This window comes from Elephas maximus, chromosome 19 (genome assembly GCF_024166365.1).
Source record: "Elephas maximus indicus isolate mEleMax1 chromosome 19, mEleMax1 primary haplotype, whole genome shotgun sequence".
NCBI classification, from domain to species: Eukaryota; Metazoa; Chordata; class Mammalia; order Proboscidea; family Elephantidae; genus Elephas; species Elephas maximus.
In genome coordinates this window covers 25,147,536-25,159,135 of record NC_064837.1, presented here as the reverse complement: position 1 = coordinate 25,159,135, position 11,600 = coordinate 25,147,536, and the positions used below count along the sequence as shown (strand labels likewise).

General features: G+C 50.0%; 1 pseudogene; it reads right to left on the bottom strand.

Moving 5' to 3' along the window:
- Positions 1 to 277: 277 nt before the first annotated feature.
- Positions 278 to 11,292, bottom strand: LOC126063137 (pleckstrin homology domain-containing family M member 1-like; annotated as a pseudogene).
- Positions 11,293 to 11,600: the final 308 nt, after the last annotated feature.

Genomic DNA, 11,600 nt, shown 5'->3' with positions numbered 1-11,600 from the left:
TTCCATCGCCCTGATGGAGGTGCCAAGGACAGTGAGGTGAGCCAGGGCCTGGTGAGTACAGAGGGCCCTGAGGAAGGATGCATCTGATCCTGTCCCATCTACTGCAGCACTTGGGGCGGGGAGGTAGGGGGCACCACTGGGGCTTCTGTGGCTTTCTCTGGGAGGCTTGTGCTCCGATCACATCTGACAGTCTCCCTGATAAGGAGTGGTGGCCCCAACACCTTGAGACACAGTGGCCCAGAGTGATGGCACACCCAGCTGGGATGGCTGGTTGGGATTAGGTGAGAATGTTCTGTTCTTGGTACTTGCGCCAGCAGGCACAGTAGGGGCAGGCCTTCTTCACCACGCCCTGGCAGCTCTGATGGAAGACAGTCTTGTACTTGGCACACGGGGGGAGAGAACAGCAAGTGCTGCTTGTGCCAAATGGGCTGGAGGCCTCCCCTGTGGCTGCCCAGTGTTGTCCACAGTATCCACAGGAAGGCTGTGCCCTACTCCGCAACCCAGTGCATGCAGGCAGCACCTCTCCACTCCAGAACAAAGGATCTTAAAATGCTTACCTGAAAATGATGCGAACATTCTGATATTCTCTTTCCTAGTTCATTTTTTTAAAACGCTGTTTCAGACTCACTAAATTGACTTTCTGCCTATGTTTAAAACACTCTGCAGCTTAAAAAGCTCAGCCATAAAAACAAAACTCAGCCCTAGGCCTGTTCAGGGGCTGATCCTGGCCAGGGGACACCTACTGAAAATGAATCCACGCTCCCACTAGTCCAGTTCTCCAGTCCCACGTGGAGTGGGATGAAGGTTTGGTGAATGAATTTTTCCATTTAGAGGCTTCTGAGCTATGCGCTAAAAACACTGAGATAAATGAGCAGTAACTGTGGACAAGACAATAATGACAGCAGCAGAGGCAGCAGTAGATACCATCCACCAGGTCCCCATTAGGTGCTAGGCCTTTGTCAACACTCCAGGGCAGTAACTCATTTAATCCTTCCTCAACCCATTCAGAGATGACAAAACTGAGGCCCAGGGAGTCTCCCACTCAGAGGGTCTGTGGGGGCCACCTCTGAGTAAGCAAATGGATGGCTCAGTAGAGTCCTGTGAAGGCTCATCTTGTCCCCTGAGCTTGACCAGAGCCAGCCATGAGAGGACGTGGACTGCTCTGGACAACCTCCACCATCCTTCGGCACCGACAGAGTGAATGTTCAATATGTTCCCGCAAAATGGAACTAGGCCGGCCGCCCTGGGACACTTGGGCCAAGCTGTGGGTGTGTTGGGGTGTCCCACATACCTGACTGTGGTGTCAGACTCAAAGGGGAAGATGATGTCGTGATGGTGGCAGATCTGGCAAATGAAGGCACGCTGTGTGCACAGATGGCAGTGGTAGACGTGCCGGGAGGCGAACTCACTCAGGCCTTGAGAAATCCTTCATACACGCCCTCTGTGATCTGTGGAGGGTGAGCACAGGCCACCGGGCCTTTTAGGCCGCAGTGCTGACACTGTCAGCAAAATGGGGCCCGCTGCTGCTCATGGCAGCCTACATGGGGAACATCAACCCCCAAGGCCACCTTGGGCAAGAAACTTCCCTAAATTGGGTTGAGCAGGCATCCAGGATTTACAGATGAGACCTAAATACACTGTACATTCCCCCTTGGGGAAGGAGTGTCCCAAACTGTCATTGCTGTGGCTCTTCCACCCCTTGCCCTCTAGGTCGGGGGAGGAGTCCAGATGCAGGGAAGGGGCTAAAGAGCCCTGTGATCCTGGGGTTTGCTAGAGGACCTGCTAATTCCAGGGGGCTGGGGGCCTCGCCACTGCCCCAGGAAGCTTGGGGCAGGCAACAGGGAGACCCATGCTGAGGATGGAGAAGCCTAAGACTCCACCCCCTCGCCATCTCCCTTTCTGATTCTTCCAGGAATGAGCTCCTTCTAGAGAGGTCAGGGAGTGGGGACAGGGCACCTCATCTTACTTGTTGGAGGTCGGCAACGCTGTACTTGTGGGCGAACTCCAAAAGGTAATAATTCCTGTGGTAGAGCCTTCAAAGAAAAGAAGACCCGTACCAACCTGTGTTCTATTTGTTTTCATTCCTTCAGCTGCTAACCAAGCTTAAACCCTTTCCTGCCTCGTACTGGGTTGTAGTTGGGAGCACAGAATGAGCTGCCTGGGCTCGGGACCTGGTCTTCCAGGTAACTAGCTGTTGTGACCTTGGTCAAGCTCCTCAGCCTCCCTGAGACTCAGGTTTCCTCCAGTGAGAAACGGAGCTGTCTGAGGAGAAAATCATTCACCGAAGGAACCTGGCACAGCACCTAGCACACAGTGACACCTGAGGGTGAGGATGAGGAAGATGAAAGCTCACGCTTGGTGCCGGTACTGAGCTAAGAGCTTTACGTATAATTCTAGCCCCATAGTCCTGTGAGGTTGGTACTATGTAATCCTCATCTTAGAGAAGAGGAAACAGAGGCATCAAAGCCAAAAACCAAAACCATTCCCGTTGAGTTGATTCTGACTCACAGTGACCCTATAGGACAGAGTACAACTGCCCCATAGGCTTTCCAAGGAGTGCCTGGTAAATTCGAACTGCCATCCTTTTGGTTAGTAACCGTAGTATTTAACCACTATGCGACCAGGGTTTCCAGTTCTCATCGTACAAAAGAGGAAACAGAGGCACAGACGGGCTAATTAATCTGTCTGAGGTCGCATAGCTAGTAAGTGGCAGAGCTGGACTTTGAACGTAGGAGTCGGGCTCCAGAGCCTGTGCCCTTATCGGCCCTGCTGAGTGCCTACAGATGCTGGCTGTGGTAATCGTTGCTGCCACTACGTGCCAGGCACAGTGCTGGGACAGAAATGCACAGGATGTGGCCTCTGCCCTCCTGCAGCCCTAGTCTAGTAAGGGACAGACATTCAAACACCTGGTTTCAGTCTATGTGAGAGGAGCTGGACATGCCCTAAGCTCTACAGATCCCGTTTCAGAAGCGGAGAAGGGGTGTGGAGGACAAGGGCTCACCGCCTGCTTGGCTCTCCTTTCCCCCACACCAATGGCAGAGATGCCCTGGGTGACATCCTGAGGGATGGAGAGGAAACAGCTACAGAAATTGCCCTGGTACAAAAACCTGCCTGGCCTTGCTGTGTGTGTGTGTGTTTCTATGGGTATTGGCGATGGGGACAGAATACTCTGAGTCAGAGGAAGCTTGGGAGCCTGCCCCAGGACATGGAGGATCACACAGGGAATCTGGATGGTGTCAGAACTGTGGGGCACCTGGAACGGAGGCTTAGCTATATCCCACCCCATGGCCTTAGTTGTGATCCATGGAGGGCTCAATCTGGGGCAGAGACAGTGGTCCCACCAGGTAACCAAGTGGGCCACACTGCGCCACAAGGGGTAGTGATACTGCCGACAGGCCACTCAGTTCACCATGCTGATTTTTCCTGTCAATTTCCAGCTTTCTGGGAACAGGAACTGCCATTTACCACCAGGAAATATGGGGGTGGTGGAGAGCACAGGCTGGCCTTGAGCTAGCTGGAAGGGAAGAGCGGATTGTAGGGAGAGTTATTTCTGTTATCTGCCCTCTGTCGCTGTCCTGGAAGCCCTGAGTGCCAGCTAGGCCCAGGGCTTCCCTGTGAGCCCCCCACACCCTGGCCTGTCACACTCTCAGGTACAGCAAGGCCTCGCAGCCGGTTTCTCTCCACAAGACTTGGCTGAGGCCAGAGGGGAGAGCACTGGCCCGGGGTGAGAGGTACAGAAACCTTCGAGCATGTCCACACCCCAGGCCTACTCGGGTCTTAGTTTCTCCCCCACACAATGAGGAGACTCAGCTCTGTTCTCTCACCTGAGGCCTAGTCCCTGGGGATAGGATAAGAGAAAACTTTCGGGCTCCCTGGAAGAAAGCGGAAGATGAGAGGAGATGGAGGTATCTTAACTCCTGTAACCCACAAAGTGATGGGGTGGGGTGTGGTGGGTGAAGTGGATATTACCTGTCTCCTCTGAGCCCAGGGTTCCTTCTCTGCCCACACCTCCCTAGGCTGTTAGGAGAAGCACTTGAGGTCTGGTGGGCAAGCTCCCCTGTGAGGCACTTCTGTGATGGCTGCTTTGCAAAAGCCCGAGAGGATGCTCTCCTGGGCTTCCCTACCTCTTGGAGACGTGTCTGTGCCCCAGGCCTGCCCCTTTCTCTCAGAGCACCCAGCCAGGGTGCTGCCACTAGCAAGGGGGAACTCCACCTTGACTTCCCCACCTGCATCCAAGGCCTGCTCATTCTCCTTTTCAATTCACCTCTTCCTCTCAATTTCTACTCTGTCTGACTGGGTCCAGGCCCTCTCATCTCTCTGGATTAATGGATTGCTACACCAGTCACCTGCCCAGGCCCCATCCCCTCAAGCCACTGCACCCCACTGCTGCCAAAGCGCTCTTTTCTAAAGCCCTGATAGAATATGACAGTCCCTTGCTCAAAATTGTTCAATGGCTCCCCACTGCCTGCAGAATAAAACCAAAACATCATCAGTGTGGCACACAGCACCTTCGAGACTGGTTCCTGAGGACACCTGGCCCATGTACCACAGCCCAGGTGCCCTGGGCCCCTGGCAGGTCCCTGTGAGCCACGTTCCCTCCCACCTCTGCATCAGAGATTCCCTTCGGAAAGCCTGGCCCTCTTCTCCCCTTTCTCTCTGTATTGATTTTTCTGAACACCAGTTCAATACGTACTTGATGCCGTTTGTGCAGAGACACCTGTTTTCATGTGTGAATAGACAGAATGAGGTCTGAAAGAATGCTCTGTCGATCATGACGGTGGTAGGATTTGAGAAGGGGTGATTGGAATTTCTCACCTTTCTCCCTGTTATACTGTTTGAATGTTCTAATGTCATCCACCAGGGACCATCTCCGAAAACAAGAAAAATCTTTTTTTAAAAAGGTAAAAAAGGACTCTGCAAGCCCTCAGCTCAGACGCCATCTCCTCTGGGAGCTTCGCTGGCCCCTGGGCTCTGCTCGGGCTGGTCGGGTGTCCTAACTCACAGCACACGCCACACTGACCTGGCGAAATAGGCGAATGTTAAGAGACCACGGCTTATTATCGGGGGGTGAGAGGGAGGGGTAAGGGGGATCATTGCTTAGGGGGCACTGAGTTTCTGTTAATGGTGGTGGAATAGTTTGGAAAAGATTATGGAGGGTCTAACCCGATCACTTCTGAGTTACAAAAAGAGCAGAATAGACACAGAGACACACACGGGGGGCGACAAATGCTGAGGAACGCCAAGGTACGCCAAGGTACGCCAAGGAACTCCAGGGACTACTGACAAGGAAGGCCTTCCCTAGAGTCAGACCCTGAATTTGGACTTCTAGCCTCCTGAACTGTGAAAAAATAATTCCTGTTCTTTAAACCCATCTATTATGGTATTGGTTACAGCAGCACTCGGTAACTAAGACAGTGCTCAAAGCCATTACACTGTGTGTTCAAGGGAGAGATACAGGCTGTACAAGAGCCCACAATGGGTACTTGACCCAGCCAGAGAGTCAGTGGAGTTTCCTGGGATAGTGACCACTTGGCTGAGAACTAAAGAATGAGAAATGGACAGAGAATGAGCTTTGGAGCTGGACAGCCATGGGGTGTGTTATGGATTGAATTGTGTCCCCCAAAAGTGTGTGTCAACTTGGCTAGGCCATGATTCCCAGTATTGTGTGACTGTCCACCATTTTGTCATCTGGTGTGATTTTCCTATGTATGGTAAATCCGGCCTCTATGACGTTAATGAGGCAGGATTAGAAGCAGTTATGTTAATGAGGCAGGACTCAATCTACAGGACTAGGTTGTGTTTTAAGTCAATCTCTTTTGAAATATAAAAGAAAGAAGCCAGCAGACAGACATGGGACCTTATACTACCAGAAAAGCAGCGCTGTTTGCAGAGTCCGTCCATTGGACCTGGGGGTTCTTGCACAGAGAAACCCGTACACCAGGGGAAGATTGATGACAAAGACCTTCCCCCAGAGCCAACAGAGAAAGAAAGCCCTCGCTGGAGCTGGCACCCTGAATTCAGACGTCTAGCATCCTAGACTGTGAGGGAATAAATTTCTCTTTGTAAAGCCAAAAAAAAGAAAAAAAAAAAAAAGGAAGGATGGTTCTGGATGTGCGTTTACGCGCCTGGGTGTTTAGTGTTTGCCAATTCCTCACACCACTGTCCAGTGTTCATCTATATATCCTGATATTCTTTCCCTGAATTTCCCCATAATAGCCAGGACAACATTTCCCACACAGGGTGGATGGTCACTGATTCAATGACCTCAAGCTGGAATTTTCCAATCATAAGACTCATGAAAGGTAAAGGGACAGCACATGACCAAGAGAAGGCTGGCTGGTCTGTGGGAGGAGGCAGAGACACACAAAGGGCTAAGACAGGTAAGATGGCCGAAGTCACGCCATGGGTCTAGGCATTTCTGGAGAAAGAGACGCTTTTCCCCAATATGTCAGATCTAAATTCCCCAAAGTGACATATGAAAACCGCATACCAATGCTCCAGTGCTTTATAGGTCCTTTATGGGGCCTATGAGACATTCTCATGTATTCAACTCATGAATAGTCATCTGATTTGATTCTCAAACAGCCCTATAAGGGTATCTCCATTTTACAGATGAAGATACAGAACCTCAGAGTCCGCAATTTGCCTGACATTACTGGGCCTGTACATGGTGGGACAGGGATTGAAACCAAGTCCAATCCAGTATTATTCTCACACCAGATGGGAACTTGTAAGGACCTGAACCAAGGTAGCAGCAGCAGGACTGGACAAAAAACCAAAACCAAACCTGTTGCTGTCAAGCGTGTTCCAGCTCATAGCGACCCTACAGAACAGAGAACTGCCCCATAGGGTTTCCAGGGCTGTAAATCTTTACGGAAGCAGACTGCCACATCTTTCTCCTGTGGAGTGGCTTGTGGGTTCAAACTGCCGACCTTTCAATCAGCAGCCAAACACTTAACCACTGCTCCACCAGGGCTACTGTTTTTTTTTTGTTTTAAACCATAAAAATGGATTATCTATTCAAAAAATTAATTGAAAAAAAAAAAAAAAGGCTGTATGAAGAAGGTTCCTCCCCAGGCTCTCCCCCTCTAGTTAGTCTGCACCACACACTCCTCCACACACTTGCTTCTCCCCAGTTGTCTACCACCTCCTCCACAGGCCACTCAAGTTTCATGTTCTCCATATCTTCTGTGTCACTACATCACACTCTTAGGCATTATGCTTCACTGTATTTTTTGGAAGTTGTAGATATCAGCCTGAACTGTTAGCTTCCTCCCTTCTAGATGAAAATTTTTTACACTGAAATATTTCACACTGAGCCTCAGAGAGACCAAGTAAGACAAAGTAACGTGCTATCCAGGGTCAGAGATTGGACTTGAATGTGCTCTGAGCCCTACTCCCCTTCTTCCCACTGCTTCCATGTTGTTTCAGGTTACAGCCCCCAGCTTCTCCAGTCCCTGAAGAAGAGCAATGATGTCTTCTTTGTCTGGCTTTACACCCTAATAGAGTTCAGTGCTCAGTGACAGACAATCACAAATCCCATGTGAAAGCAAGGAAGGAAGGAAGTAGAAAGAAGGAGGGAAAGAGAGGCAGGTAGTCACTCTTGCAGAGACTGAGCTGAACCATCAGCATTTGCCGTCCAAAGGTCTGAGTCATAGACATGAGCTCCTCAGAACAGGCTGGACTCTTGGAGCCATTTTCTTGGAGAAGACAGCTATCAGAGTTCAGGCCACAGGACAGCTGGAATGAACTGGCCGTGTCCAGGCTGAAGGAGGAGGCAATGAGCTTCCTTTTCTGCTGAATCTTATGGCCTGAGTGCTGGACTTCGATGTCCTCTGTGCCCAAGGAATGGGAAACTGAATCCAGGGACTCCTTTGGCTGTAGTTCTGCACCCAAGGTAGTGAAAGGGTCGAGCTCAGAGAGTGGGCAAAGCCCAGAAAGGGCCAGTGTGGTAAGTGTCCACTCATTTAAGATGGCAGACTTGTAGGAGAGTTCAAAGGACAAAGACTCTAGTCCCTGCAGGAAGCTAAGGAGAAACTTGCCTTCCTTGACATCTCCAAGCAGGGCTATGGGCTGATAGTACTCACACAGCCAGGCCTGCTCCTGGAGGAGCAATTTCAGGTAGCACTCCCTCAGTCCAAAATCGAGGCTGAGTTGGAGCCATGCCCGGCAGTGGCCCACATCCATGCTGACGAAGACCAGGTGCTCTAATTCTCTAACGATGTGTCTGGGAAGGGGGAAAACAGACTTCTTTCAAGTAACTACCTCAAATCACCGAGATGTCATTTTATCCATGGGGTAGCAAGAATTAATCATAATGATTGTAAATATACACAGGCACGACAAATTCTGGATAAAAGTGTTTTAAGGGGAACTCAAAAATATCTAATCTATAACCCCCAAGGTTTCCAGGTAGGTGTCATGAATTCTATGTTTATTACAGGTGCACTTTGGGCCCTTGGCATCGATCTACTCAATTAAGACATGTTTGCTGAGCCCCTAAGTATAAGCTCCTTGGAGCTGTGAAGATACAGGGGAAAGACATGGTCTCCGCCTTCAACAACTAACTGCCTTTCAAGGGCACATGTAAGTCAAGCCCTATTTTTGGTGTCATTTCAGGGTTAGAGTGAGTAAAATGCCATAGAAAAGGCAGCCCTGAGAGATTTCAAGGGGCAAAGATGGAAGGAGAATCCTCTAAGCACAAGAGACTGACAGAAAAAAGGCACAGAAGGGTAGGGAAGCAACACACCTCTAACAGGAGTGGTGAGCACTCAGATTACAACACATGGAGGGAATTCAGTTGCAAAGCCAGGTAATAAAGGGTCTTGAGTGTCAAAGTGATGAGGCAAAGTGGGGCAATGGTTCCCACAACAGGCTGTGCATCAGATTCACATAGGGAACTTGATCAGGTTATAGATTCTGAGCCCCCATCCTAAAAAAAAAAAAAGTGAATCAGAAATCCAGGGGACTGGCAGCTACCCCAGGATGGCATTTGGGAGCCTATTGGCCACAGGTTTTTTTGCAGGAAGTTTCACTTGGCCATAACTATGCAGATTTCAGAATAGACCATGGACTGCCAAAAGAATGAACAAATCTGTCTTGGAAGAAGTGAGGCCAGAATGCTCCTTAGAGGCAAGGATGGTGAGAATATGTTTTACATACTTTGGACATGTTGTCAGGAGGGATCAGTTCCTGGAGAAGAACATCATGCTTGGCAGAGTACAGGGTTAGCAGAAAAGAGGAAGACCCTCAACGAGGTGGATTGACACAGTGGCTGCAACAATGAGCTCAAGCATAACAACGATTGTGAGGATGGTGCAGGACCGGGCAGTGTTTCGTTCTGTTGTGCATAGGGTCGCTATGAGTCGGAACCGACTCAACGGCACCTAACAACAACAACAACAACATGCAGATTTCAGGGTGGACTTCTCTGGATAGAAAGATAAGACCCCAAGCCTACCAAACTCAGTTCCTGATTCCCTCGGTTTGAGGTAAATGCCCCTCCTGTGAGCTACCCTAGCCCTCTGTGCATGTCTCCTCTGTGGGCGGGCAGACCACACTGTACTGAGGGCGGACCACACTCTACTGGGCTCAGTAACTAAGCTCCTAGTTGCTTAAGCTCAGTAAATGTTGGCCTGCTGGCTGACCTAAAGGAAGACAGAATGAGATAAGAGGGACAATTAGAAAGCCAGTGGTCAGCCAGGCGCAAGATAAGAACCTGAGATAGGACAGTGGTAGTAAGGCATGGAAGGGAAGGTCAGAGACAGAAAAGGCACTTCGAGCCTGAAGGTAGCATTTAATAGCCCTTAGAGGCACAGTGCAGCCCTGTGGCGCAGTGGGGGGCTCTGGTGGCGCAGTGGTTAACAGCTCGGCTGCTAACCAAAAGGTCAGCAGTTTGAATCCACCAGCAGCTCCTTGGAAACGGGGCAGTTCTACTCTGTCCTACTGTGTCGCAAACGGGTTTGGTTTTTGATTACAGGCTCAGTGCCAGATACTTTTTGGGCAGGGCCAAAAAGACAAAGGTCTCCTGAATGAATATTCACATGTTCTACCTAGATCCTACTTCTTCCAAAATCCTCTCCTTACTTAAATGTATAACATCTAGAACATAGATGTTCAAACATTCTAAGGCAGGGTTGGTAAAGTTTTTTTATAAAGGGCCAGATAGTAAATATTTTAGGGTTTGTGGGCCATACAGCCTCTGTTGAACTACTCAGCACTACCACAGTTGGGGAAAAACAGTCATGGACAGTATGTATATGAATGGGTGTGGCTGTGTTCCAAAAAAACTTTTTTACAAAAATAGGTGGTGGACCAGATTTGGCTCATGAGCCTTAGCCTGCCAACCCTTGTCTAATGCACTGTTTCCCAAAGTTTTCACATTATGACAAACATACAAAATGTTTGTGTGGCACCCTCAAGTAAACAGAAGATGCTATTCCTGCTAGAGGAGGCCAGCCCTGGGGTGCAAAGCAGCCCCGGATCATCCTTTGAGGGCTGAGGGGCTCAAAACCTAATGGCACACTGGTGGGAAGCCTGGTTCAAGGAGAAACCCTTCAACGGTCTCCATCCACTATCTCTACACTAGAACATAGGCTCTGTAAGTTTTCCTCACAGCTGAAGAGGAAGAGCCAAGTGTCCCACACTCAGAAACTCCTCCCCAAAGCAAAGCTTCTCCAGGCTGAGCTCACTTGTGGGTACCAGCTTTCAGGAGGGACCAGAAGACAGGCTGAGGCAGAGGCTTCTGATAGGCACTTTTCTTCCTCTTTCCTCCAGCCTCAGCTCGGATGTGCTTGGCGTGCAGGCCATGGAGAAACACAGCCTCCAGGGCACTGCGCATGGTGGTGGCATCTCCGTCTTCACTGGTGACCACTGTGTCTGAGGACACGTACTGTTTCTGCAACGCCTTCACTGATCCCACCAGCTTCTTCTTGATGACCTAGGCAGTGCCAAACTTAACATAGGCCTTTAGGAAAATATCCCAGGGGATGGGACTCTTTGCCTATTGGCAAATACATGTGCAACCACACAGGCAACCTATCTGAAATCCATTCTTTGTAAAGTTCCATTTTATCACCAATAAGATGATCCAGAAAGGGCAGGATCTCCTCAGGCCCTACTTCTGCTATAACTTTTTTCAGCTGGACGTTTTATTCTGGATACTGCCCATTCATTTAAAATTAAGAAAAGCTGATGAAATGGCGTTCTCTCCTTTCCCACCCTGACCCTCCCTTGCTCGCCTACCAGGATGGCAGCCCGGGGGTCCAGTCCATTCTCCACCACTGAGAGCATTTCCACTTGTGCAGCAGCGCCCCCAGAGAATCACATGACACCTGCAGAGAAAGGTGAGGGCCAGATGAACAGGCTCCCAAGTCACTCCCTTTCCCAGCCAGAGTCCCCAGCAGGCAGCCGGAGGACAAGAATCTTACTCAAATGGCAACTGAAAGGCCTTTTCAGTACAAAAATAAAAACCAGAGAGTGGATTCTAAAGAAGTAAACAAGGAAGGAAAAAGTCAGAGGGCTCGGATCTTGGGAGGTGTGGAACCCTGCACACCATGGGAGGATCCGCCCCAAGGAATGGGCAGCGAGGGCTCTTTACA